General features: G+C 48.9%; 8 non-coding genes across 8 annotated transcripts; all 8 read right to left on the bottom strand.

The window, feature by feature from the left end:
- Window positions 1–1,939: 1,939 nt before the first annotated feature.
- On the bottom strand, window positions 1,940–2,011 carry TRNAE-CUC (transfer RNA glutamic acid (anticodon CUC)). Its single transcript has one exon. It is a non-coding gene; the product is annotated as a tRNA-Glu (tRNA).
- A 3,114-nt stretch (window positions 2,012–5,125) lies between these two features.
- On the bottom strand, window positions 5,126–5,197 carry TRNAE-CUC (transfer RNA glutamic acid (anticodon CUC)). The gene has a single exon. It is a non-coding gene; the product is annotated as a tRNA-Glu (tRNA).
- Window positions 5,198–8,310: 3,113 nt separating this feature from the next.
- Window positions 8,311–8,382, bottom strand: TRNAE-CUC (transfer RNA glutamic acid (anticodon CUC)). Its single transcript has one exon. It is a non-coding gene; the product is annotated as a tRNA-Glu (tRNA).
- A 3,119-nt stretch (window positions 8,383–11,501) lies between these two features.
- Window positions 11,502–11,573, bottom strand: TRNAE-CUC (transfer RNA glutamic acid (anticodon CUC)). Its single transcript has one exon. It is a non-coding gene; the product is annotated as a tRNA-Glu (tRNA).
- Window positions 11,574–14,687: 3,114 nt separating this feature from the next.
- TRNAE-CUC (transfer RNA glutamic acid (anticodon CUC)) lies at window positions 14,688–14,759 on the bottom strand. Its single transcript has one exon. It is a non-coding gene; the product is annotated as a tRNA-Glu (tRNA).
- Window positions 14,760–17,874: 3,115 nt separating this feature from the next.
- TRNAE-CUC (transfer RNA glutamic acid (anticodon CUC)) lies at window positions 17,875–17,946 on the bottom strand. The gene has a single exon. It is a non-coding gene; the product is annotated as a tRNA-Glu (tRNA).
- A 3,111-nt stretch (window positions 17,947–21,057) lies between these two features.
- TRNAE-CUC (transfer RNA glutamic acid (anticodon CUC)) lies at window positions 21,058–21,129 on the bottom strand. Its single transcript has one exon. It is a non-coding gene; the product is annotated as a tRNA-Glu (tRNA).
- Window positions 21,130–24,238: 3,109 nt separating this feature from the next.
- On the bottom strand, window positions 24,239–24,310 carry TRNAE-CUC (transfer RNA glutamic acid (anticodon CUC)). The gene has a single exon. It is a non-coding gene; the product is annotated as a tRNA-Glu (tRNA).
- Window positions 24,311–27,281: the final 2,971 nt, after the last annotated feature.

The following is a 27,281-nucleotide window of genomic DNA, read 5'->3' as shown; positions in this document are numbered from 1 at the left end:
TCTCACTTCCTTCCCAGCCACACGGGGGGGCAGAGCTGGCTTAAGGATGCTGCAACTGTTGCACTCGCACTGCTCGCTCACATGCACGGGGGCACCCACCTCAGGGGGGAGGGGGGGGGCGATCTGCTTAGTCTCAACTTAACATTTAATACAACCTGCTGCAGAGTTCCTTCCCTTTACAGATTTCAGGCAACAATCAAAATGGCAACACAACTCTTCTCATTAATCTTCCTGCCAGAGAGAGCCCAGATTTTTGCCTGCTAGCAGCAGGGCCGGCTGTAGCCCTGGTGGCTGGAAGACAGTCTTTTTTGGCACCCCCCAACCCCCTTCACTCCATCACCACCTACTCGGATTCACTCACTGCCACCTGCCAAATGTGCCCCTCATCTATCCATAGCCCCTCTCACATAGATTAGATTTGTTTTAAAGAGCTGGATAGCTGCTTGACTATCCAGACAGCTCTCCACATTAGATATGGTTCTGTTCTTTGCGTCAGGCACATGAACCCTCTACGCTATTTTATATCTAGTCAAAGCTGCCTCTGGACAAAACCACCAACTCTCTCCCTAGCAGGAACGGTAATCACAAGAGGTATCTTGGCATTTTATTTGCTTTCTGTAGTTTGGACACACAAGGAACTTTCCAGCATGAGCTTTTAAATCGCAAGTTTCGTAAGTTATTGCTAAACACAGCGCCCCCCGAGGTCAGCAACTCCAATCCTGGTCAGCACCCGGTGCGGCCGCACTGCTCGCACCTCCCTAAACCCGGCCCTGAGTGGCAGTTTTGCATCGCCATGAAATTGTCATGCCGTTGAGGTCAGTGTGTGATGTGGCCAAGGCTATCCTATTTGAGGACTCCGGGAGAGACAGCTGCTCCCTTAATGAAGGAGTGGCCTTCTGACTGAAGTCACCTGAGGCAGGGGCCCACTGTCAGAGGCCTTATGGGGCAGGGACACGCTGCAACTCCTGGCTTGCCCCATGCAACCCCTGGAGAACCCTAAATGACATCCATGTAAGTGCCTACTGTCGAGGTCAGCAAGGTCAGTGTGTGGCTCGGCCCAGGCTATCCTATCTGAGGTCTCCTGAAGGGACAGCTGCCACCTTAAAGAAGGAGTGGCGTTCTGACTGGCGCCAACTGAGGTAGGGGCCCGCTGTCAGAGGCCATATGGGGGAGGGGCCCGCTGCGATATCTGGCTTGCCCCTTGCGACCCCTGGTGACCCCTAGGTGACATCCATGCGAGCGCTTGCCGTCAAGGTCAGCGTGTGGCACGGCCAAGGCTATCCTCCCCTGAGGCTCCTGAAGGGACAGCTGGCGCCTGAAGTAAGGAGTGGCCTTCTGACCGAAGTCACCTGAGGCAGGTGCCCGCCGTCAGAGGCCTTATGGGGCAGGGGCTAAAGGGACATTTTAAGTCCAGCCAGAAGGCAGAAGGTTTGGTCTGTGCTGTCCTGGGGCAGGACTTCCTCTTTAGTAGGGCTGCCACCTGGCTGTGTTTTTTGAACCACCTCGTCTGTACGTTTAATTCCAGGCTGGTAAAAATATTGAGAAAAGCTGTGAAATTCAGGTTCTAAGAAAGGAGGCAACCCCAATCTTATACACACTGCGCTGACACTTACAAAGGGTATTCCTGGTGCAGCAGGGAAATGTGCCCCCTGGAGACATCTTGCAGTCACTATGTGGACAAGCAAGAGCTCTGGAGCTCTGGAGCTCTCAGCTGATCACAGCAAGATGGAGTGCTTTCAGATGTTATTTGGAGTGAAAAAAAGAGCTGTGAGAAAGCTGTGTGATATTGTGAGAAAAGTCAATTAAAGAAGAACTAGTGGTAATGAAGCATTTGTAATTGAAAGGTTTCCTAATGTGTTTGAATCCATGAAAAGTGTAAAATGCAAGGTTTCCTATAAGAAATGTAAGTGTAGAAGTAAAAAGTGTAAGGAACTTCGCGTTCCCTGACCGGGAATCGAACCCGGGACGCGGCGGTGAGAGCGCCGAATCCTAACCACTAGACCACCAGGGAGCAGGCACAGGTTGTCCACCACCACCCAATATAGAAACAAGAACTGGTCAGCAGGCTACTCAGGATCCCATTTCCTATTACAGGAAAATTAAAGCAGACATGCAAGGACTCACCATTTTCAGGCACAGCATGAAGAAAGAAATTGACTGCACCTCAAATGCACTCACAACTCTTCACACTTTACAGCTCTCCAAGACCTAGCACACCCTCATAAGACATCCCATCCTTCAGCAGTAATAGCACTTACACACTTAACTAGCAGGAAAATTCAGAAGTACAATTAAAGGGACGATCAGTGCTTCTTCTCAGAGCCCCGATAGGAGGGCAGCTCTTAGCTTTCCCAGGTCAACGCAGGCATCTCCAGCTCTACATGTGCAGGCTTTTACTTAAGGTGCTGGGACCTGCACTCCTCTTTTACAATGCTGTGTATAGAACTACGAGTCCCACAATGCAGTGTAACACATGACCTGCTGTCGATAGTCATGGAAGAACCTCGGAACTAGAAAAGCTCTGATGAGATTAGTGGGTGGGCACATCCGGGTCACTGCTTGTTTTCCTTTCTCAGTGTGTCTGTAAATTATACAACTTCACACTTTATCTAAAGATAAAAGGTTTCACCTTCCTATAAAACAATTCCTCCTTCAGAGTGTGCCCCAACATTTCATTTACTTAGTGTGAGAAAACAAAATAGCTTAAATGCATTTTTTTTATCATGCAGTACTTTCCTTTTTATCTCATGAAAAATCCTTGATTCCACCTTTCCTTTTTCAAGGAAGTAGGCAGGAAGTTTAAATGAAAAGGGAGAAATGGTTGTGAAAAAGAGTCTTAGGTCCAAATTGTGGGTGCTAGATTTTGAAAGGTACTTGATGGCATGAATAAATGTTTCGATTTGGAGGAGGTGTGTGGATGAAAGAAAAATGGGCGTACTCTGTAGTATGAGTGTGAGATTGTAAACGGTATTTGAAGTAAATATTGATTGCTGGTGCTCTGAAAATGTAGGTTTAACCCTTTAAAAGAAGAGGCAGTTTCCCAGTTGGGGAATTGAACCCCAGTCTCCCAGGTCCCAGGCAGGGCCACTCTCCACTATACTAAGTAGGAAGAGATATTTTTGTGCGTGCTGAGCAGCTCCTTGTTCTGTCCAACCCGCCCTCTCTGTGCCAAGCGTCTGAGTTTTTCCATTTCTCACTTCCTTCCCACCCACACGGGGGGGCAGAGCTGGCTTAAGGATGCTGCAACTGTTGCACTCGCACTGCTCGCTCACATGCACGGGGGCACCCACCTCAGGGGGGGGGGGCGCTCTGCTTAGTCTCAACTTAACATTTAATACAACCTGCTGCAGAGTTCCTTCCCTTTACAGATTTCAGGCAACAATCAAAATGGCAACACAACTCTTCTCATTAATCTTCCTGCCAGAGAGAGCTCAGATTTTTGCCTGCTAGCAGCAGGGCCGGCTGTAGCCCTGGTGGCTGGAAGACAGTCTTTTTTGGCACCCCCCAACCCCCTTCACTCCATCACCACCTACTCGGATTCACTCACTGCCACCCGCCAAATGTGCCCCTCATCTATCCATAGCCCCTCTCACATAGATTAGATTTGTTTTAAAGAGCTGGATAGCTGCTTGACTATCCAGACAGCTGTCCACATTAGATATGGTTCTGTTCTTTGCGTCAGGCACATGAACCCTCTACGCTATTTTATATCTAGTCAAAGCTGCCTCTGGACAAAACCACCAACTCTCTCCCTAGCAGGAACGGTAATCACAAGAGGTATCTTGGCATTTTATTTGCTTTCTGTAGTTTGGACACACAAGGAACTTTCCAGCATGAGCTTTTAAATCGCAAGTTTCGTAAGTTATTGCTAAACACAGCGCCCCCCGAGGTCAGCAACTCCAATCCTGGTCAGCACCCGGTGCGGCCGCACTGCTCGCACCTCCCTAAACCCGGCCCTGAGTGGCAGTTTTGCATCGCCATGAAATTGTCATGCCGTTGAGGTCAGTGTGTGACGTGGCCAAGGCTATCCTATTTGAGGACTCCGGGAGAGACAGCTGCTCCCTTAATGAAGGAGTGGCCTTCTGACTGAAGTCACCTGAGGCAGGGGCCCACTGTCAGAGGCCTTATGGGGCAGGGACCCGCTGCAACTCCTGGCTTGCCCCATGCAACCCCTGGAGAACCCTAAATGACATCCATGTAAGTGCCTACTGTCGAGGTCAGCAAGGTCAGTGTGTGGCTCGGCCCAGGCTATCCTATCTGAGGTCTCCTGAAGGGACAGCTGCCACCTTAAAGAAGGAGTGGCGTTCTGACTGGCGCCAACTGAGGTAGGGGCCCGCTGTCAGAGGCCATATGGGGGAGGGGCCCGCTGCGACATCTGGCTTGCCCCTTGCGACCCCTGGTGACCCCTAGGTGACATCCATGCGAGCGCTTGCCGTGAAGGTTAGCGTGTGGCGCGGCCAAGGCTATCCTCCCCTGAGGCTCCTGAAGGGACAGCTGGCGCCTGAAGTAAGGAGTGGCCTTCTGACCGAAGTCACCTGAGGCAGGTGCCCGCCGTCAGAGGCCTTATGGGGCAGGGGCTAAAGGGACATTTTAAGTCCAGCCAGAAGGCAGAAGGTTTGGTCTGTGCTGTCCTGGGGCAGGACTTCCTCCTTAGTAGGGCTGCCACCTGGCTGTGTTTTTTGAACTACCTCGTCTGTACGTTTAATTCCAGGCTGGTAAAAATATTGAGAAAAGCTGTGAAATTCAGGTTCTAAGAAAGGAGGCAACCCCAATCTTATACACACTGCGCTGACACTTACAAAGGGTATTCCTGGTGCAGCAGGGAAATGTGCCCCCTGGAGACATCTTGCAGTCACTATGTGGACAAGCAAGAGCTCTGGAGCTCTGGAGCTCTCAGCTGATCACAGCAAGATGGAGTGCTTTCAGATGTTATTTGGAGTGAAAAAAAGAGCTGTGAGAAAGCTGTGTGATATTGTGAGAAAAGTCAATTAAAGAATAACTAGTGGTAATGAAGCATTTGTAATTGAAAGGTTTCCTAATGTGTTTGAATCCATGAAAAGTGTAAAATGAAAGGTTTCCTATATGAAATGTAAGTGTAGAAGTAAAAAGTGTAAGGAACTTCGAGTTCCCTGACCAGGAATCGAACCCGGGCCGCGGCGGTGAGAGCACCGAATCCTAACCACTAGACCACCAGGGAGCAGGCACAGGTCATCCACCACCACCCAATATAGAAACAAGAACTGGTCAGCAGGCTACTCAGGATCCCATTTCCTATTACAGGAAAATTAAAGCAGACATGCAAGGACACACCATTTTCAGGCACAGCATGAAGAAAGAAATTGACTGCACCTCAAATGCACTCACAACTCTTCACACTTTACAGCTCTCCAAGACCTAGCACACCCTCATAAGACATCCCATCCTTCAGCAGTAATAGCACTTACACACTTAACTAGCAGGAAAATTCAGAAGTACAATTAAAGGGACGATCAGTGCTTCTTCTCAGAGCCCCGATAGGAGGGCAGCTCTTAGCTTTCCCAGGTCAACGCAGGCATCTCCAGCTCTACATGTGCAGGCTTTTACTTAAGGTGCTGGGACCTGCACTCCTCTTTTACAATGCTGTGTATAGAACTACGAGTCCCACAATGCAGTGTAACACATGACCTGCTGTCGATAGTCATGGAAGAACCTCGGAACTAGAAAAGCTCTGATGAGATTAGTGGGTGGGCACGTCCGGGTCACTGCTTGTTTTCCTTTCTCAGTGTGTCTGTAAATTATACAACTTTACACTTTATCTAAAGATAAAAGGTTTCACCTTCCTATAAAACAATTCCTCCTTCAGAGTGTGCCCCAACATTTCATTTACTTAGTGTGAGAAAACAAAATAGCTTAAATGCATTTTTTTTATCATGCAGTACTTTCCTTTTTATCTCATGAAAAATCCTTGATTCCACCTTTCCTTTTTCAAGGAAGTAGGCTGGAAGTTTAAATGAAAAGGGAGAAATGGTTGTGAAAAAGAGTCTTAGGTCCAAATTGTGGGTGCTAGATTTTGAAAGGTACTTGATGGCATGAATAAATGTTTCGATTTGGAGGAGGTGTGTGGATGAAAGAAAAATGGGCGTACTCTGTAGTATGAGTGTGAGATTGTAAACGGTATTTGAAGAAAATATTGATTGATGGTGCTCTGAAAATGTAGGTTTAACCCTTTAATAGAAGAAGCAGTTTCCCAGTTGGGGAATTGAACCCCAGTCTCCCAGGTCCCAGGCAGGGACACTCTCCACTATACTAAGTAGGAAGAGATATTTTTGTGTGTGCTGAGCAGCTCCTTCTTCTGTCCAACCCGCCCTCTCTGTGCCAAGCGTCTGAGTTTTTCCATTTCTCACTTCCTTCCCACCCACACGGGGGGGCAGAGCTGGCTTAAGGATGCTGCAACTGTTGCACTCGCACTGCTCGCTCACATGCACGGGGGCACCCACCTCAGGGGGGGGGGCGCTCTGCTTAGTCTCAACTTAACATTTAATACAACCTGCTGCAGAGTTCCTTCCCTTTACAGATTTCAGGCAACAATCAAAATGGCAACACAACTCTTCTCATTAATCTTCCTGCCAGAGAGAGCCCAGATTTTTGCCTGCTAGCAGCAGGGCCGGCTGTAGCCCTGGTGGCTGGAAGACAGTCTTTTTTGGCACCCCCCAACCCCCTTCACTCCATCACCACCTACTCGGATTCACTCACTGCCACCTGCCAAATGTGCCCCTCATCTATCCATAGCCCCTCTCACATAGATTAGATTTGTTTTAAAGAGCTGGATAGCTGCTTGACTATCCAGACAGCTCTCCACATTAGATATGGTTCTGTTCTTTGCGTCAGGCACATGAACCCTCTACGCTATTTTATATCTAGTCAAAGCTGCCTCTGGACAAAACCACCAACTCTCTCCCTAGCAGGAACGGTAATCACAAGAGGTATCTTGGCATTTTATTTGCTTTCTGTAGTTTGGACACACAAGGAACTTTCCAGCATGAGCTTTTAAATCGCAAGTTTCGTAAGTTATTGCTAAACACAGCGCCCCCCGAGGTCAGCAACTCCAATCCTGGTCAGCACCCGGTGCGGCCGCACTGCTCGCACCTCCCTAAACCCGGCCCTGAGTGGCAGTTTTGCATCGCCATGAAATTGTCATGCCGTTGAGGTCAGTGTGTGATGTGGCCAAGGCTTTCCTATTTGAGGACTCCGGGAGAGACAGCTGCTCCCTTAATGAAGGAGTGGCCTTCTGACTGAAGTCACCTGAGGCAGGGGCCCACTGTCAGAGGCCTTATGGGGCAGGGACCCGCTGCAACTCCTGGCTTGCCCCATGCAACCCCTGGAGAACCCTAAATGACATCCATGTAAGTGCCTACTGTCGAGGTCAGCAAGGTCAGTGTGTGGCTCGGCCCAGGCTATCCTATCTGAGGTCTCCTGAAGGGACAGCTGCCACCTTAAAGAAGGAGTGGCGTTCTGACTGGCGCCAACTGAGGTAGGGGCCCGCTGTCAGAGGCCATATGGGGGAGGGGCCCGCTGCGACATCTGGCTTGCCCCTTGCGACCCCTGGTGACCCCTAGGTGACATCCATGCGAGCGCTTGCCGTCAAGGTCAGCGTGTGGCACGGCCAAGGCTATCCTCCCCTGAGGCTCCTGAAGGGACAGCTGGCGCCTGAAGTAAGGAGTGGCCTTCTGACCGAAGTCACCTGAGGCAGGTGCCCGCCGTCAGAGGCCTTATGGGGCAGGGGCTAAAGGGACATTTTAAGTCCAGCCAGAAGGCAGAAGGTTTGGTCTGTGCTGTCCTGGGGCAGGACTTCCTCCTTAGTAGGGCTGCCACCTGGCTGTGTTTTTTGAACTACCTCGTCTGTACGTTTAATTCCAGGCTGGTAAAAATATTGAGAAAAGCTGTGAAATTCAGGTTCTAAGAAAGGAGGCAACCCCAATCTTATACACACTGCGCTGACACTTACAAAGGGTATTCCTGGTGCAGCAGGGAAATGTGCCCCCTGGAGACATCTTGCAGTCACTATGTGGACAAGCAAGAGCTCTGGAGCTCTGGAGCTCTCAGCTGATCACAGCAAGATGGAGTGCTTTCAGATGTTATTTGGAGTGAAAAAAAGAGCTGTGAGAAAGCTGTGTGATATTGTGAGAAAAGTCAATTAAAGAAGAACTAGTGGTAATGAAGCATATGTAATTGAAAGGTTTCCTAATGTGTTTGAATCCATGAAAAGTGTAAAATGAAAGGTTTCCTATAAGAAATGTAAGTGTAGAAGTAAAAAGTGTAAGGAACTTCGCGTTCCCTGACCGGGAATCGAACCCGGGCCGCGGCGGTGAGAGCACCGAATCCTAACCACTAGACCACCAGGGAGCAGGCACAGGTCGTCCACCACCACCCAATATAGAAACAAGAACTGGTCAGCAGGCTACTCAGGATCCTATTTCCTATTACAGGAAAATTAAAGCAGACATGCAAGGACACACCATTTTCAGGCACAGCATGAAGAAAGAAATTGACTGCACCTCAAATGCACTCACAACTCTTCACACTTTACAGCTCTCCAAGACCTAGCACACCCTCATAAGACATCCCATCCTTCAGCAGTAATAGCACTTACACACTTAACTAGCAGGAAAATTCAGAAGTACAATTAAAGGGACGATCAGTGCTTCTTCTCAGAGCCCCGATAGGAGGGCAGCTCTTAGCTTTCCCAGGTCAACGCAGGCATCTCCAGCTCTACATGAGCAGGCTTTTACTTAAGGTGCTGGGACCTGCACTCCTCTTTTACAATGCTGTGTATAGAACTACGAGTCCCACAATGCAGTGTAACACATGACCTGCTGTCGATAGTCATGGAAGAACCTCGGAACTAGAAAAGCTCTGATGAGATTAGTGGGTGGGCACGTCCGGGTCACTGCTTGTTTTCCTTTCTCAGTGTGTCTGTAAATTATACAACTTTACACTTTATCTAAAGATAAAAGGTTTCACCTTCCTATAAAACAATTCCTCCTTCAGAGTGTGCCCCAACATTTCATTTACTTAGTGTGAGAAAACAAAATAGCTTAAATGCATTTTTTTTATCATGCAGTACTTTCCTTTTTATCTCATGAAAAATCCTTGATTCCACCTTTCCTTTTTCAAGGAAGTAGGCAGGAAGTTTAAATGAAAAGGGAGAAATGGTTGTGAAAAAGAGTCTTAGGTCCAAATTGTGGGTGCTAGATTTTGAAAGGTACTTGATGGCATGAATAAATGTTTCGATTTGGAGGAGGTGTGTGGATGAAAGAAAAATGGGCGTACTCTGTAGTATGAGTGTGAGATTGTAAACGGTATTTGAAGTAAATATTGATTGATGGTGCTCTGAAAATGTAGGTTTAACCCTTTAAAAGAAGAGGCAGTTTCCCAGTTGGGGAATTGAACCCCAGTCTCCCAGGTCCCAGGCAGGGACACTCTCCACTATACTAAGTAGGAAGAGATATTTTTGTGTGTGCTGAGCAGCTCCTTCTTCTGTCCAACCCGCCCTCTCTGTGCCAAGCGTCTGAGTTTTTCCATTTCTCACTTCCTTCCCAGCCACACGGGGGGGCAGAGCTGGCTTAAGGATGCTGCAACTGTTGCACTCGCACTGCTCGCTCACATGCACGGGGGCACCCACCTCAGGGGGGAGGGGGGGGGCGATCTGCTTAGTCTCAACTTAACATTTAATACAACCTGCTGCAGAGTTCCTTCCCTTTACAGATTTCAGGCAACAATCAAAATGGCAACACAACTCTTCTCATTAATCTTCCTGCCAGAGAGAGCCCAGATTTTTGCCTGCTAGCAGCAGGGCCGGCTGTAGCCCTGGTGGCTGGAAGACAGTCTTTTTTGGCACCCCCCAACCCCCTTCACTCCATCACCACCTACTCGGATTCACTCACTGCCACCTGCCAAATGTGCCCCTCATCTATCCATAGCCCCTCTCACATAGATTAGATTTGTTTTAAAGAGCTGGATAGCTGCTTGACTATCCAGACAGCTCTCCACATTAGATATGGTTCTGTTCTTTGCGTCAGGCACATGAACCCTCTACGCTATTTTATATCTAGTCAAAGCTGCCTCTGGACAAAACCACCAACTCTCTCCCTAGCAGGAACGGTAATCACAAGAGGTATCTTGGCATTTTATTTGCTTTCTGTAGTTTGGACACACAAGGAACTTTCCAGCATGAGCTTTTAAATCGCAAGTTTCGTAAGTTATTGCTAAACACAGCGCCCCCCGAGGTCAGCAACTCCAATCCTGGTCAGCACCCGGTGCGGCCGCACTGCTCGCACCTCCCTAAACCCGGCCCTGAGTGGCAGTTTTGCATCGCCATGAAATTGTCATGCCGTTGAGGTCAGTGTGTGATGTGGCCAAGGCTATCCTATTTGAGGACTCCGGGAGAGACAGCTGCTCCCTTAATGAAGGAGTGGCCTTCTGACTGAAGTCACCTGAGGCAGGGGCCCACTGTCAGAGGCCTTATGGGGCAGGGACACGCTGCAACTCCTGGCTTGCCCCATGCAACCCCTGGAGAACCCTAAATGACATCCATGTAAGTGCCTACTGTCGAGGTCAGCAAGGTCAGTGTGTGGCTCGGCCCAGGCTATCCTATCTGAGGTCTCCTGAAGGGACAGCTGCCACCTTAAAGAAGGAGTGGCGTTCTGACTGGCGCCAACTGAGGTAGGGGCCCGCTGTCAGAGGCCATATGGGGGAGGGGCCCGCTGCGACATCTGGCTTGCCCCTTGCGACCCCTGGTGACCCCTAGGTGACATCCATGCGAGCGCTTGCCGTCAAGGTCAGCGTGTGGCACGGCCAAGGCTATCCTCCCCTGAGGCTCCTGAAGGGACAGCTGGCGCCTGAAGTAAGGAGTGGCCTTCTGACCGAAGTCACCTGAGGCAGGTGCCCGCCGTCAGAGGCCTTATGGGGCAGGGGCTAAAGGGACATTTTAAGTCCAGCCAGAAGGCAGAAGGTTTGGTCTGTGCTGTCCTGGGGCAGGACTTCCTCTTTAGTAGGGCTGCCACCTGGCTGTGTTTTTTGAACCACCTCGTCTGTACGTTTAATTCCAGGCTGGTAAAAATATTGAGAAAAGCTGTGAAATTCAGGTTCTAAGAAAGGAGGCAACCCCAATCTTATACACACTGCGCTGACACTTACAAAGGGTATTCCTGGTGCAGCAGGGAAATGTGCCCCCTGGAGACATCTTGCAGTCACTATGTGGACAAGCAAGAGCTCTGGAGCTCTGGAGCTCTCAGCTGATCACAGCAAGATGGAGTGCTTTCAGATGTTATTTGGAGTGAAAAAAAGAGCTGTGAGAAAGCTGTGTGATATTGTGAGAAAAGTCAATTAAAGAAGAACTAGTGGTAATGAAGCATTTGTAATTGAAAGGTTTCCTAATGTGTTTGAATCCATGAAAAGTGTAAAATGCAAGGTTTCCTATAAGAAATGTAAGTGTAGAAGTAAAAAGTGTAAGGAACTTCGCGTTCCCTGACCGGGAATCGAACCCGGGACGCGGCGGTGAGAGCGCCGAATCCTAACCACTAGACCACCAGGGAGCAGGCACAGGTTGTCCACCACCACCCAATATAGAAACAAGAACTGGTCAGCAGGCTACTCAGGATCCCATTTCCTATTACAGGAAAATTAAAGCAGACATGCAAGGACTCACCATTTTCAGGCACAGCATGAAGAAAGAAATTGACTGCACCTCAAATGCACTCACAACTCTTCACACTTTACAGCTCTCCAAGACCTAGCACACCCTCATAAGACATCCCATCCTTCAGCAGTAATAGCACTTACACACTTAACTAGCAGGAAAATTCAGAAGTACAATTAAAGGGACGATCAGTGCTTCTTCTCAGAGCCCCGATAGGAGGGCAGCTCTTAGCTTTCCCAGGTCAACGCAGGCATCTCCAGCTCTACATGTGCAGGCTTTTACTTAAGGTGCTGGGACCTGCACTCCTCTTTTACAATGCTGTGTATAGAACTACGAGTCCCACAATGCAGTGTAACACATGACCTGCTGTCGATAGTCATGGAAGAACCTCGGAACTAGAAAAGCTCTGATGAGATTAGTGGGTGGGCACATCCGGGTCACTGCTTGTTTTCCTTTCTCAGTGTGTCTGTAAATTATACAACTTCACACTTTATCTAAAGATAAAAGGTTTCACCTTCCTATAAAACAATTCCTCCTTCAGAGTGTGCCCCAACATTTCATTTACTTAGTGTGAGAAAACAAAATAGCTTAAATGCATTTTTTTTATCATGCAGTACTTTCCTTTTTATCTCATGAAAAATCCTTGATTCCACCTTTCCTTTTTCAAGGAAGTAGGCAGGAAGTTTAAATGAAAAGGGAGAAATGGTTGTGAAAAAGAGTCTTAGGTCCAAATTGTGGGTGCTAGATTTTGAAAGGTACTTGATGGCATGAATAAATGTTTCGATTTGGAGGAGGTGTGTGGATGAAAGAAAAATGGGCGTACTCTGTAGTATGAGTGTGAGATTGTAAACGGTATTTGAAGTAAATATTGATTGCTGGTGCTCTGAAAATGTAGGTTTAACCCTTTAAAAGAAGAGGCAGTTTTCCAGTTGGGGAATTGAACCCCAGTCTCCCAGGTCCCAGGCAGGGCCACTCTCCACTATACTAAGTAGGAAGAGATATTTTTGTGCGTGCTGAGCAGCTCCTTGTTCTGTCCAACCCGCCCTCTCTGTGCCAAGCGTCTGAGTTTTTCCATTTCTCACTTCCTTCCCACCCACACGGGGGGGCAGAGCTGGCTTAAGGATGCTGCAACTGTTGCACTCGCACTGCTCGCTCACATGCACGGGGGCACCCACCTCAGGGGGGGGGGGCGCTCTGCTTAGTCTCAACTTAACATTTAATACAACCTGCTGCAGAGTTCCTTCCCTTTACAGATTTCAGGCAACAATCAAAATGGCAACACAACTCTTCTCATTAATCTTCCTGCCAGAGAGAGCTCAGATTTTTGCCTGCTAGCAGCAGGGCCGGCTGTAGCCCTGGTGGCTGGAAGACAGTCTTTTTTGGCACCCCCCAACCCCCTTCACTCCATCACCACCTACTCGGATTCACTCACTGCCACCCGCCAAATGTGCCCCTCATCTATCCATAGCCCCTCTCACATAGATTAGATTTGTTTTAAAGAGCTGGATAGCTGCTTGACTATCCAGACAGCTGTCCACATTAGATATGGTTCTGTTCTTTGCGTCAGGCACATGAACCCTCTACGCTATTTTATATCTAGTCAAAGCTGCCTCTGGACAAAACCACCAACTCTCTCCCTAGCAGGAACGGTAATCACAAGAGGTATCTTGGCATTTTATTTGCTTTCTGTAGTTTGGACACACAAGGAACTTTCCAGCATGAGCTTTTAAATCGCAAGTTTCGTAAGTTATTGCTAAACACAGCGCCCCCCGAGGTCAGCAACTCCAATCCTGGTCAGCACCCGGTGCGGCCGCACTGCTCGCACCTCCCTAAACCCGGCCCTGAGTGGCAGTTTTGCATCGCCATGAAATTGTCATGCCGTTGAGGTCAGTGTGTGACGTGGCCAAGGCTATCCTATTTGAGGACTCCGGGAGAGACAGCTGCTCCCTTAATGAAGGAGTGGCCTTCTGACTGAAGTCACCTGAGGCAGGGGCCCACTGTCAGAGGCCTTATGGGGCAGGGACCCGCTGCAACTCCTGGCTTGCCCCATGCAACCCCTGGAGAACCCTAAATGACATCCATGTAAGTGCCTACTGTCGAGGTCAGCAAGGTCAGTGTGTGGCTCGGCCCAGGCTATCCTATCTGAGGTCTCCTGAAGGGACAGCTGCCACCTTAAAGAAGGAGTGGCGTTCTGACTGGCGCCAACTGAGGTAGGGGCCCGCTGTCAGAGGCCATATGGGGGAGGGGCCCGCTGCGACATCTGGCTTGCCCCTTGCGACCCCTGGTGACCCCTAGGTGACATCCATGCGAGCGCTTGCCGTGAAGGTTAGCGTGTGGCGCGGCCAAGGCTATCCTCCCCTGAGGCTCCTGAAGGGACAGCTGGCGCCTGAAGTAAGGAGTGGCCTTCTGACCGAAGTCACCTGAGGCAGGTGCCCGCCGTCAGAGGCCTTATGGGGCAGGGGCTAAAGGGACATTTTAAGTCCAGCCAGAAGGCAGAAGGTTTGGTCTGTGCTGTCCTGGGGCAGGACTTCCTCCTTAGTAGGGCTGCCACCTGGCTGTGTTTTTTGAACTACCTCGTCTGTACGTTTAATTCCAGGCTGGTAAAAATATTGAGAAAAGCTGTGAAATTCAGGTTCTAAGAAAGGAGGCAACCCCAATCTTATACACACTGCGCTGACACTTACAAAGGGTATTCCTGGTGCAGCAGGGAAATGTGCCCCCTGGAGACATCTTGCAGTCACTATGTGGACAAGCAAGAGCTCTGGAGCTCTGGAGCTCTCAGCTGATCACAGCAAGATGGAGTGCTTTCAGATGTTATTTGGAGTGAAAAAAAGAGCTGTGAGAAAGCTGTGTGATATTGTGAGAAAAGTCAATTAAAGAATAACTAGTGGTAATGAAGCATTTGTAATTGAAAGGTTTCCTAATGTGTTTGAATCCATGAAAAGTGTAAAATGAAAGGTTTCCTATATGAAATGTAAGTGTAGAAGTAAAAAGTGTAAGGAACTTCGAGTTCCCTGACCAGGAATCGAACCCGGGCCGCGGCGGTGAGAGCACCGAATCCTAACCACTAGACCACCAGGGAGCAGGCACAGGTCATCCACCACCACCCAATATAGAAACAAGAACTGGTCAGCAGGCTACTCAGGATCCCATTTCCTATTACAGGAAAATTAAAGCAGACATGCAAGGACACACCATTTTCAGGCACAGCATGAAGAAAGAAATTGACTGCACCTCAAATGCACTCACAACTCTTCACACTTTACAGCTCTCCAAGACCTAGCACACCCTCATAAGACATCCCATCCTTCAGCAGTAATAGCACTTACACACTTAACTAGCAGGAAAATTCAGAAGTACAATTAAAGGGACGATCAGTGCTTCTTCTCAGAGCCCCGATAGGAGGGCAGCTCTTAGCTTTCCCAGGTCAACGCAGGCATCTCCAGCTCTACATGTGCAGGCTTTTACTTAAGGTGCTGGGACCTGCACTCCTCTTTTACAATGCTGTGTATAGAACTACGAGTCCCACAATGCAGTGTAACACATGACCTGCTGTCGATAGTCATGGAAGAACCTCGGAACTAGAAAAGCTCTGATGAGATTAGTGGGTGGGCACGTCCGGGTCACTGCTTGTTTTCCTTTCTCAGTGTGTCTGTAAATTATACAACTTTACACTTTATCTAAAGATAAAAGGTTTCACCTTCCTATAAAACAATTCCTCCTTCAGAGTGTGCCCCAACATTTCATTTACTTAGTGTGAGAAAACAAAATAGCTTAAATGCATTTTTTTTATCATGCAGTACTTTCCTTTTTATCTCATGAAAAATCCTTGATTCCACCTTTCCTTTTTCAAGGAAGTAGGCAGGAAGTTTAAATGAAAAGGGAGAAATGGTTGTGAAAAAGAGTCTTAGGTCCAAATTGTGGGTGCTAGATTTTGAAAGGTACTTGATGGCATGAATAAATGTTTCGATTTGGAGGAGGTGTGTGGATGAAAGAAAAATGGGCGTACTCTGTAGTATGAGTGTGAGATTGTAAACGGTATTTGAAGTAAATATTGATTGATGGTGCTCTGAAAATGTAGGTTTAAGCCTTTAAAAGAAGAGGCAGTTTCCCAGTTGGGGAATTGAACCCCAGTCTCCCAGGTCCCAGGCAGGGACACTCTCCACTATACTAAGTAGGAAGAGATATTTTTGTGTGTGCTGAGCAGCTCCTTCTTCTGTCAAACCCGCCCTCTCTGTGCCAAGCGTCTGAGTTTTTCCATTTCTCACTTCCTTCCCACCCACACGGGGGGCAGAGCTGGCTAAAGGATGCTGCAACTGTTGCACTCGCACTGCTCGCTCACATGCACGGGGGCACCCACCTCAGGGGGGGGGGGGCGCTCTGCTTAGTCTCAACTTAACATTTAATACAACCTGCTGCAGAGTTCCTTCCCTTTACAGATTTCAGGCAACAATCAAAATGGCAACACAACTCTTCTCATTAATCTTCCTGCCAGAGAGAGCCCAGATTTTTGCCTGCTAGCAGCAGGGCCGGCTGTAGCCCTGGTGGCTGGAAGACAGTCTTTTTTGGCACCCCCCCAACCCCCTTCACTCCATCACCACCTACTCGGATTCACTCACTGCCACCCGCCAAATGTGCCCCTCATCTATCCATAGCCCCTCTCACATAGATTAGATTTGTTTTAAAGAGCTGGATAGCTGCTTGACTATCCAGACAGCTCTCCACATTAGATATGGTTCTGTTCTTTGCGTCAGGCACATGAACCCTCTACGCTATTTTATATCTAGTCAAAGGTGCCTCTGGACAAAACCACCAACTCTCTCCCTAGCAGGAACGGTAATCACAAGAGGTATCTTGGCATTTTATTTGCTTTCTGTAGTTTGGACACACAAGGAACTTTCCAGCATGAGCTTTTAAATCGCAAGTTTCGTAAGTTATTGCTAAACACAGCGCCCCCCGAGGTCAGCAACTCCAATCCTGGTCAGCACCCGGTGCGGCCGCACTGCTCGCACCTCCCTAAACCCGGCCCTGAGTGGCAGTTTTGCATCGCCATGAAATTGTCATGCCGTTGAGGTCAGTGTGTGATGTGGCCAAGGCTTTCCTATTTGAGGACTCCGGGAGAGACAGCTGCTCCCTTAATGAAGGAGTGGCCTTCTGACTGAAGTCACCTGAGGCAGGGGCCCACTGTCAGAGGCCTTATGGGGCAGGGACCCGCTGCAACTCCTGGCTTGCCCCATGCAACCCCTGGAGAACCCTAAATGACATCCATGTAAGTGCCTACTGTCGAGGTCAGCAAGGTCAGTGTGTGGCTCGGCCCAGGCTATCCTATCTGAGGTCTCCTGAAGGGACAGCTGCCACCTTAAAGAAGGAGTGGCGTTCTGACTGGCGCCAACTGAGGTAGGGGCCCGCTGTCAGAGGCCATATGGGGGAGGGGCCCGCTGCGACATCTGGCTTGCCCCTTGCGACCCCTGGTGACCCCTAGGTGACATCCATGCGAGCGCTTGCCGTCAAGGTCAGCGTGTGGCACGGCCAAGGCTATCCTCCCCTGAGGCTCCTGAAGGGACAGCTGGCGCCTGAAGTAAGGAGTGGCCTTCTGACCGAAGTCACCTGAGGCAGGTGCCCGCCGTCAGAGGCCTTATGGGGCAGGGGCTAAAGGGACATTTTAAGTCCAGCCAGAAGGCAGAAGGTTTGGTCTGTGCTGTCCTGGGGCAGGACTTCCTCCTTAGTAGGGCTGCCACCTGGCTGTGTTTTTTGAACTACCTCGTCTGTACGTTTAATTCCAGGCTGGTAAAAATATTGAGAAAAGCTGTGAAATTCAGGTTCTAAGAAAGGAGGCAACCCCAATCTTATACACACTGCGCTGACACTTACAAAGGGTATTCCTGGTGCAGCAGGGAAATGTGCCCCCTGGAGACATCTTGCAGTCACTATGTGGACAAGCAAGAGCTCTGGAGCTCTGGAGCTCTCAGCTGATCACAGCAAGATGGAGTGCTTTCAGATGTTATTTGGAGTGAAAAAAAGAGCTGTGAGAAAGCTGTGTGATATTGTGAGAAAAGTCAATTAAAGAAGAACTAGTGGTAATGAAGCATTTGTAATTGAAAGGTTTCCTAATGTGTTTGAATCCATGAAAAGTGTAAAATGAAAGGTTTCCTATAAGAAATGTAAGTGTAGAAGTAAAAAGTGTAAGGAACTTCGCGTTCCCTGACCGGGAATAGAACCCGGGCCGCGGCGGTGAGAGCGCCGAATCCTAACCACTAGACCACCAGGGAGCAGGCACAGGTCGTCCACCACCACCCAATATAGAAACAAGAACTGGTCAGCAGGCTACTCAGGATCCCATTTCCTATTACAGGAAAATTAAAGCAGACATGCAAGGACACACCATTTTCAGGCACAGCATGAAGAAAGAAATTGACTGCACCTCAAATGCACTCACAACTCTTCACACTTTACAGCTCTCCACGACCTAGCACACCCTCATAAGACATCCCATCCTTCAGCAGTAATAGCACTTACACACTTAACTAGCAGGAAAATTCAGAAGTACAATTAAAGGGACGATCAGTGCTTCTTCTCAGAGCCCCGATAGGAGGGCAGCTCTTAGCTTTCCCAGGTCAACGCAGGCATCTCCAGCTCTACATGAGCAGGCTTTTACTTAAGGTGCTGGGACCTGCACTCCTCTTTTACAATGCTGTGTATAGAACTACGAGTCCCACAATGCAGTGTAACACATGACCTGCTGTCGATAGTCATGGAAGAACCTCGGAACTAGAAAAGCTCTGATGAGATTAGTGGGTGGGCACGTCCGGGTCACTGCTTGTTTTCCTTTCTCAGTGTGTCTGTAAATTATACAACTTTACACTTTATCTAAAGATAAAAGGTTTCACCTTCCTATAAAACAATTCCTCCTTCAGAGTGTGCCCCAACATTTCATTTACTTAGTGTGAGAAAACAAAATAGCTTAAATGCATTTTTTTTATCATGCAGTACTTTCCTTTTTATCTCATGAAAAATCCTTGATTCCACCTTTCCTTTTTCAAGGAAGTAGGCAGGAAGTTTAAATGAAAAGGGAGAAATGGTTGTGAAAAAGAGTCTTAGGTCCAAATTGTGGGTGCTAGATTTTGAAAGGTACTTGATGGCATGAATAAATGTTTCGATTTGGAGGAGGTGTGTGGATGAAAGAAAAATGGGCGTACTCTGTAGTATGAGTGTGAGATTGTAAACGGTATTTGAAGTAAATATTGATTGATGGTGCTCTGAAAATGTAGGTTTAAGCCTTTAAAAGAAGAGGCAGTTTCCCAGTTGGGGAATTGAACCCCAGTCTCCCAGGTCCCAGGCAGGGACACTCTCCACTATACTAAGTAGGAAGAGATATTTTTGTGTGTGCTGAGCAGCTCCTTCTTCTGTCAAACCCGCCCTCTCTGTGCCAAGCGTCTGAGTTTTTCCATTTCTCACTTCCTTCCCACCCACACGGGGGGCAGAGCTGGCTAAAGGATGCTGCAACTGTTGCACTCGCACTGCTCGCTCACATGCACGGGGGCACCCACCTCAGGGGGGGGGGGCGCTCTGCTTAGTCTCAACTTAACATTTAATACAACCTGCTGCAGAGTTCCTTCCCTTTACAGATTTCAGGCAACAATCAAAATGGCAACACAACTCTTCTCATTAATCTTCCTGCCAGAGAGAGCCCAGATTTTTGCCTGCTAGCAGCAGGGCCGGCTGTAGCCCTGGTGGCTGGAAGACAGTCTTTTTTGGCACCCCCCAACCCCCTTCACTCCATCACCACCTACTCGGATTCACTCACTGCCACCTGCCAAATGTGCCCCTCATCTATCCATAGCCCCTCTCACATAGATTAGATTTGTTTTAAAGAGCTGGATAGCTGCTTGACTATCCAGACAGCTCTCCACATTAGATATGGTTCTGTTCTTTGCGTCAGGCACATGAACCCTCTACGCTATTTTATATCTAGTCAAAGCTGCCTCTGGACAAAACCACCAACTCTCTCCCTAGCAGGAACGGTAATCACAAGAGGTATCTTGGCATTTTATTTGCTTTCTGTAGTTTGGACACACAAGGAACTTTCCAGCATGAGCTTTTAAATCGCAAGTTTCGTAAGTTATTGCTAAACACAGCGCCCCCCGAGGTCAGCAACTCCAATCCTGGTCAGCACCCGGTGCGGCCGCACTGCTCGCACCTCCCTAAACCCGGCCCTGAGTGGCAGTTTTGCATTGCCATGAAATTGTCATGCCGTTGAGGTCAGTGTGATGTGGCCAAGGCTATCCTATTTGAGGACTCCGGGAGAGACAGCTGCTCCCTTAATGAAGGAGTGGCCTTCTGACTGAAGTCACCTGAGGCAGGGGCCCACTGTCAGAGGCCTTATGGGGCAGGGACCCGCTGCAACTCCTGGCTTGCCCCATGCAACCCCTGGAGAACCCTAAATGACATCCATGTAAGTGCCTACTGTCGAGGTCAGCAAGGTCAGTGTGTGGCTCGGCCCAGGCTATCCTATCTGAGGTCTCCTGAAGGGACAGCTGCCACCTTAAAGAAGGAGTGGCGTTCTGACTGGCGCCAACTGAGGTAGGGGCCCGCTGTCAGAGGCCATATGGGGGAGGGGCCCTCTGCGACATCTGGCTTGCCCCTTGCGACCCCTGGTGACCCCTAGGTGACATCCATGCGAGCGCTTGCCGTCAAGGTCAGCGTGTGGCACGGCCAAGGCTATCCTCCCCTGAGGCTCCTGAAGGGACAGCTGGCGCCTGAAGTAAGGAGTGGCCTTCTGACCGAAGTCACCTGAGGCAGGTGCCCGCCGTCAGAGGCCTTATGGGGCAGGGGCTAAAGGGACATTTTAAGTCCAGCCAGAAGGCAGAAGGTTTGGTCTGTGCTGTCCTGGGGCAGGACTTCCTCCTTAGTAGGGCTGCCACCTGGCTGTGTTTTTTGAACCACCTCGTCTGTACGTTTAATTCCAGGCTGGTAAAAATATTGAGAAAAGCTGTGAAATTCAGGTTCTAAGAAAGGAGGCAACCCCAATCTTATACACACTGCGCTGACACTTACAAAGGGTATTCCTGGTGCAGCAGGGAAATGTGCCCCCTGGAGACATCTTGCAGTCACTATGTGGACAAGCAAGAGCTCTGGAGCTCTGGAGCTCTCAGCTGATCACAGCAAGATGGAGTGCTTTCAGATGTTATTTGGAGTGAAAAAAAGAGCTGTGAGAAAGCTGTGTGATATTGTGAGAAAAGTCAATTAAAGAAGAACTAGTGGTAATGAAGCATTTGTAATTGAAAGGTTTCCTAATGTGTTTGAATCCATGAAAAGTGTAAAATGAAAGGTTTCCTATAAGAAATGTAAGTGTAGAAGTAAAAAGTGTAAGGAACTTCGTGTTCCCTGACCGGGAATCGAACCCGGGCCGCGGCGGTGAGAGCGCTGAATCCTAACCACTAGACCACCAGGGAGCAGGGACAGGTCGTCCACCACCATCCAATATAGAAACAAGAACTGGTCAGCAGGCTACTCAGGATCCCATTTCCTATTACAGGAAAATTAAAGCAGACATGCAAGGACACACCATTTTCAGGCACAGCATGAAGAAAGAAATTGACTGCACCTCAAATGCACTCACAACTCTTCACACTTTACAGCTCTCCAAGACCTAGCACACCCTCATAAGACATCCCATCCTTCAGCAGTAATAGCACTTACACACTTAACTAGCAGGAAAATTCAGAAGTACAATTAAAGGGACGATCAGTGCTTCTTCTCTGAGCCCCGATAGGAGGGCAGCTCTTAGCTTTCCCAGGTCAACGCAGGCATCTCCAGCTCTACATGTGCAGGCTTTTACTTAAGGTGCTGGGACCTGCACTCCTCTTTTACAATGCTGTGTATAGAACTACGAGTCCCACAATGCAGTGTAACACATGACCTGCTGTCGATAGTCATGGAAGAACCTCGGAACTAGAAAAGCTCTGATGAGATTAGAGGGTGGGCACGTCCGGGTCACTGCTTGTTTTCCTTTCTCAGTGTGTCTGTAAATTATACAACTTTACACTTTATCTAAAGATAAAAGGTTTCACCTTCCTATAAAACAATTCCTCCTTCAGAGTGTGCCCCAACATTTCATTTACTTAGTGTGAGAAAACAAAATAGCTTAAATGCATTTTTTTTATCATGCAGTACTTTCCTTTTTATCTCATGAAAAATCCTTGATTCCACCTTTCCTTTTTCAAGGAAGTAGGCAGGAAGTTTAAATGAAAAGGGAGAAATGGTTGTGAAAAAGAGTCTTAGGTCCAAATTGTGGGTGCTAGATTTTGAAAGGTACTTGATGGCATGAATAAATGTTTCGATTTGGAGGAGGTGTGTGGATGAAAGAAAAATGGGCGTACTCTGTAGTATGAGTGTGAGATTGTAAACGGTATTTGAAGTAAATATTGATTGCTGGTGCTCTGAAAATGTAGGTTTAAGCCTTTAAAAGAAGAGGCAGTTTCCCAGTTGAGGAATTGAACCCCAGTCTCCCAGGTCCCAGGCAGGGACACTCTCCACTATACTAAGTAGGAAGAGATATTTTTGTGTGTGCTGAGCAGCTCCTTCTTCTGTCCAACCCGCCCTCTCTGTGCCAAGCGTCTGAGTTTTTCCATTTCTCACTTCCTTCCCACCCACACGGGGGGGCAGAGCTGGCTTAAGGATGCTGCAACTGTTGCACTCGTACTGCTCGCTCACATGCACGGGGGCACCCACCTCAGGGGGGGGGGGGGGCGCTCTGCTTAGTCTCAACTTAACATTTAATACAACCTGCTGCAGAGTTCCTTCCCTTTACAGATTTCAGGCAACAATCAAAATGGCAACACAACTCTTCTCATTAATCTTCCTGCCAGAGAGAGCTCAGATTTTTGCCTGCTAGCAGCAGGGCCGGCTGTAGCCCTGGTGGCTGGAAGACAGTCTTTTTTGGCACCCCCCAACCCCCTTCACTCCATCACCACCTACTCGGATTCACTCACTGCCACCCGCCAAATGTGCCCCTCATCTATCCATAGCCCCTCTCACATAGATTAGATTTGTTTTAAAGAGCTGGATAGCTGCTTGACTATCCAGACAGCTCTCCACATTAGATATGGTTCTGTTCTTTGCGTCAGGCACATGAACCCTCTACGCTATTTTATATCTAGTCAAAGCTGCCTCTGGACAAAACCACCAACTCTCTCCCTAGCAGGAACGGTAATCACAAGAGGTATCTTGGCATTTTATTTGCTTTCTGTAGTTTGGACACACAAGGAACTTTCCAGCATGAGCTTTTAAATCGCAAGTTTCGTAAGTTATTGCTAAACACAGCGCCCCCCGAGGTCAGCAACTCCAATCCTGGTCAGCACCCGGTGCGGCCGCACTGCTCGCACCTCCCTAAACCCGGCCCTGAGTGGCAGTTTTGCATCGCCATGAAATTGTCATGCCGTTGAGGTCAGTGTGTGACGTGGCCAAGGCTATCCTATTTGAGGACTCCGGGAGAGACAGCTGCTCCCTTAATGAAGGAGTGGCCTTCTGACTGAAGTCACCTGAGGCAGGGGCCCACTGTCAGAGGCCTTATGGGGCAGGGACCCGCTGCAACTCCTGGCTTGCCCCATGCAACCCCTGGAGAACCCTAAATGACATCCATGTAAGTGCCTACTGTCGAGGTCAGCAAGGTCAGTGTGTGGCTCGGCCCAGGCTATCCTATCTGAGGTCTCCTGAAGGGACAGCTGCCACCTTAAAGAAGGAGTGGCGTTCTGACTGGCGCCAACTGAGGAAGGGGCCCGCTGTCAGAGGCCATATGGGGGAGGGGCCCGCTGCGACATCTGGCTTGCCCCTTGCGACCCCTGGTGACCCCTAGGTGACATCCATGCGAGCGCTTGCCGTCAAGGTCAGCGTGTGGCCCGGCCAAGGCTATCCTCCCCTGAGGCTCCTGAAGGGACAGCTGGCGCCTGAAGTAAGGAGTGGCCTTCTGACCGAAGTCACCTGAGGCAGGTGCCCGCCGTCAGAGGCCTTATGGGGCAGGGGCTAAAGGGACATTTTAAGTCCAGCCAGAAGGCAGAAGGTTTGGTCTGTGCTGTCCTGGGGCAGGACTTCCTCCTTAGTAGGGCTGCCACCTGGCTGTGTTTTTTGAACTACCTCGTCTGTACGTTTAATTCCAGGCTGGTAAAAATATTGAGAAAAGCTGTGAAATTCAGGTTCTAAGAAAGGAGGCAACCCCAATCTTATACACACTGCGCTGACACTTACAAAGGGTATTCCTGGTGCAGCAGGGAAATGTGCCCCCTGGAGACATCTTGCAGTCACTATGTGGACAAGCAAGAGCTCTGGAGCTCTCAGCTGATCACAGCAAGATGGAGTGCTTTCAGATGTTATTTGGAGTGAAAAAAAGAGCTGTGAGAAAGCTGTGTGATATTGTGAGAAAAGTCAATTAAAGAAGAACTAGTGGTAATGAAGCATTTGTAATTGAAAGGTTTCCTAATGTGTTTGAATCCATGAAAAGTGTAAAATGAAAGGTTTCCTATAAGAAATGTAAGTGTAGAAGTAAAAAGTGTAAGGAACTTCGAGTTCCCTGACCGGAAATCGAACCCGGGCCGCGGCGGTGAGAGTGCCGAATCCTAACCACTAGACCACCAGGGAGCAGGCACAGGTCATCCACCACCACCCAATATAGAAACAAGAACTGGTCAGCAGGCTACTCAGGATCCCATTTCCTATTACAGGAAAATTAAAGCAGACATGCAAGGACACACCATTTTCAGGCACAGCATGAAGAAAGAAATTGACTGCACCTCAAATGCACTCACAACTCTTCACACTTTACAGCTCTCCAAGACCTAGCACACCCTCATAAGACATCCCATCCTTCAGCAGTAATAGCACTTACACACTTAACTAGCAGGAAAATTCAGAAGTACAATTAAAGGGACGATCAGTGCTTCTTCTCAGAGCCCCGATAGGAGGGCAGCTCTTAGCTTTCCCAGGTCAACGCAGGCATCTCCAGCTCTACATGTGCAGGCTTTTACTTAAGGTGCTGGGACCTGCACTCCTCTTTTACAATGCTGTGTATAGAACTACGAGTCCCACAATGCAGTGTAACACATGACCTGCTGTCGATAGTCATGGAAGAACCTCGGAACTAGAAAAGCTCTGATGAGATTAGTGGGTGGGCACGTCCGGGTCACTGCTTGTTTTCCTTTCTCAGTGTGTCTGTAAATTATACAACTTTACACTTTATCTAAAGATAAAAGGTTTCACCTTCCTATAAAACAATTCCTCCTTCAGAGTGTGCCCCAACATTTCATTTACTTAGTGTGAGAAAACAAAATAGCTTAAATGCATTTTTTTTATCATGCAGTACTTTCCTTTTTATCTCATGAAAAATCCTTGATTCCACCTTTCCTTTTTCAAGGAAGTAGGCAGGAAGTTTAAATGAAAAGGGAGAAATGGTTGTGAAAAAGAGTCTTAGGTCCAAATTGTGGGTGCTAGATTTTGAAAGGTACTTGATGGCATGAATAAATGTTTCGATTTGGAGGAGGTGTGTGGATGAAAGAAAAATGGGCGTACTCTGTAGTATGAGTGTGAGATTGTAAACGGTATTTGAAGTAAATATTGATTGCTGGTGCTCTGAAAATGTAGGTTTAACCCTTTAAAAGAAGAGGCAGTTTCCCAGTTGGGGAATTGAACCCAAGTCTCCCAGGTCCCAGGCAGGGACACTCTCCACTATACTAAGTAGGAAGAGATATTTTTGTGCGTGCTGAGCAGCTCCTTCTTCTGTCCAACCCGCCCTCTCTGTGCCAAGCGTCTGAGTTTTTCCATTTCTCACTTCCTTCCCACCCACACGGGGGGGCAGAGCTGGCTTAAGGATGCTGCAACTGTTGCACTCGCACTGCTCGCTCACATGCACGGGGGCACCCACCTCAGGGGGGGGGGGCGCTCTGCTTAGTCTCAACTTAACATTTAATACAACCTGCTGCAGAGTTCCTTCCCTTTACAGATTTCAGGCAACAATCAAAATGGCAACACAACTCTTCTCATTAATCTTCCTGCCAGAGAGAGCTCAGATTTTTGCCTGCTAGCAGCAGGGCCGGCTGTAGCCCTGGTGGCTGGAAGACAGTCTTTTTTGGCACCCCCCAACCCCCTTCACTCCATCACCACCTACTCGGATTCACTCACTGCCACCCGCCAAATGTGCCCCTCATCTATCCATAGCCCCTCTCACATAGATTAGATTTGTTTTAAAGAGCTGGATAGCTGCTTGACTATCCAGACAGCTGTCCACATTAGATATGGTTCTGTTCTTTGCGTCAGGCACATGAACCCTCTACGCTATTTTATATCTAGTCAAAGCTGCCTCTGGACAAAACCACCAACTCTCTCCCTAGCAGGAACGGTAATCACAAGAGGTATCTTGGCATTTTATTTGCTTTCTGTAGTTTGGACACACAAGGAACTTTCCAGCATGAGCTTTTAAATCGCAAGTTTCGTAAGTTATTGCTAAACACAGCGCCCCCCGAGGTCAGCAACTCCAATCCTGGTCAGCACCCGGTGCGGCCGCACTGCTCGCACATCCCTAAACACGGCCCTGAGTGGCAGTTTTGCATCGCCATGAAATTGTCATGCCGTTGAGGTCAGTGTGTGACGTGGCCAAGGCTATCCTATTTGAGGACTCCGGGAGAGACAGCTGCTCCCTTAATGAAGGAGTGGCCTTCTGACTGAAGTCACCTGAGGCAGGGGCCCACTGTCAGAGGCCTTATGGGGCAGGGACCCGCTGCAACTCCTGGCTTGCCCCATGCAACCCCTGGAGAACCCTAAATGACATCCATGTAAGTGCCTACTGTCGAGGTCAGCAAGGTCAGTGTGTGGCTCGGCCCAGGCTATCCTATCTGAGGTCTCCTGAAGGGACAGCTGCCACCTTAAAGAAGGAGTGGCGTTCTGACTGGCGCCAACTGAGGTAGGGGCCCGCTGTCAGAGGCCATATGGGGGAGGGGCCCGCTGCCACATCTGGCTTGCCCCTTGCGACCCCTGGTGACCCCTAGGTGACATCCATGCGAGCGCTTGCCGTGAAGGTTAGCGTGTGGCGCGGCCAAGGCTATCCTCCCCTGAGGCTCCTGAAGGGACAGCTGGCGCCTGAAGTAAGGAGTGGCCTTCTGACCGAAGTCACCTGAGGCAGGTGCCCGCCGTCAGAGGCCTTATGGGGCAGGGGCTAAAGGGACATTTTAAGTCCAGCCAGAAGGCAGAAGGTTTGGTCTGTGCTGTCCTGGGGCAGGACTTCCTCCTTAGTAGGGCTGCCACCTGGCTGTGTTTTTTGAACTACCTCGTCTGTACGTTTAATTCCAGGCTGGTAAAAATATTGAGAAAAGCTGTGAAATTCAGGTTCTAAGAAAGGAGGCAACCCCAATCTTATACACACTGCGCTGACACTTACAAAGGGTATTCCTGGTGCAGCAGGGAAATGTGCCCCCTGGAGACATCTTGCAGTCACTATGTGGACAAGCAAGAGCTCTGGAGCTCTCAGCTGATCACAGCAAGATGGAGTGCTTTCAGATGTTATTTGGAGTGAAAAAAAGAGCTGTGAGAAAGCTGTGTGATATTGTGAGAAAAGTCAATT

Source organism: Pleurodeles waltl, unplaced genomic scaffold (genome assembly GCF_031143425.1).
Source record: "Pleurodeles waltl isolate 20211129_DDA unplaced genomic scaffold, aPleWal1.hap1.20221129 scaffold_86, whole genome shotgun sequence".
Lineage (NCBI taxonomy): Eukaryota > Metazoa > Chordata > Amphibia > Caudata > Salamandridae > Pleurodeles > Pleurodeles waltl.
Note: the sequence above shows the minus strand (reverse complement) of the source record. Positions and strands in the feature narration are given on the sequence as shown.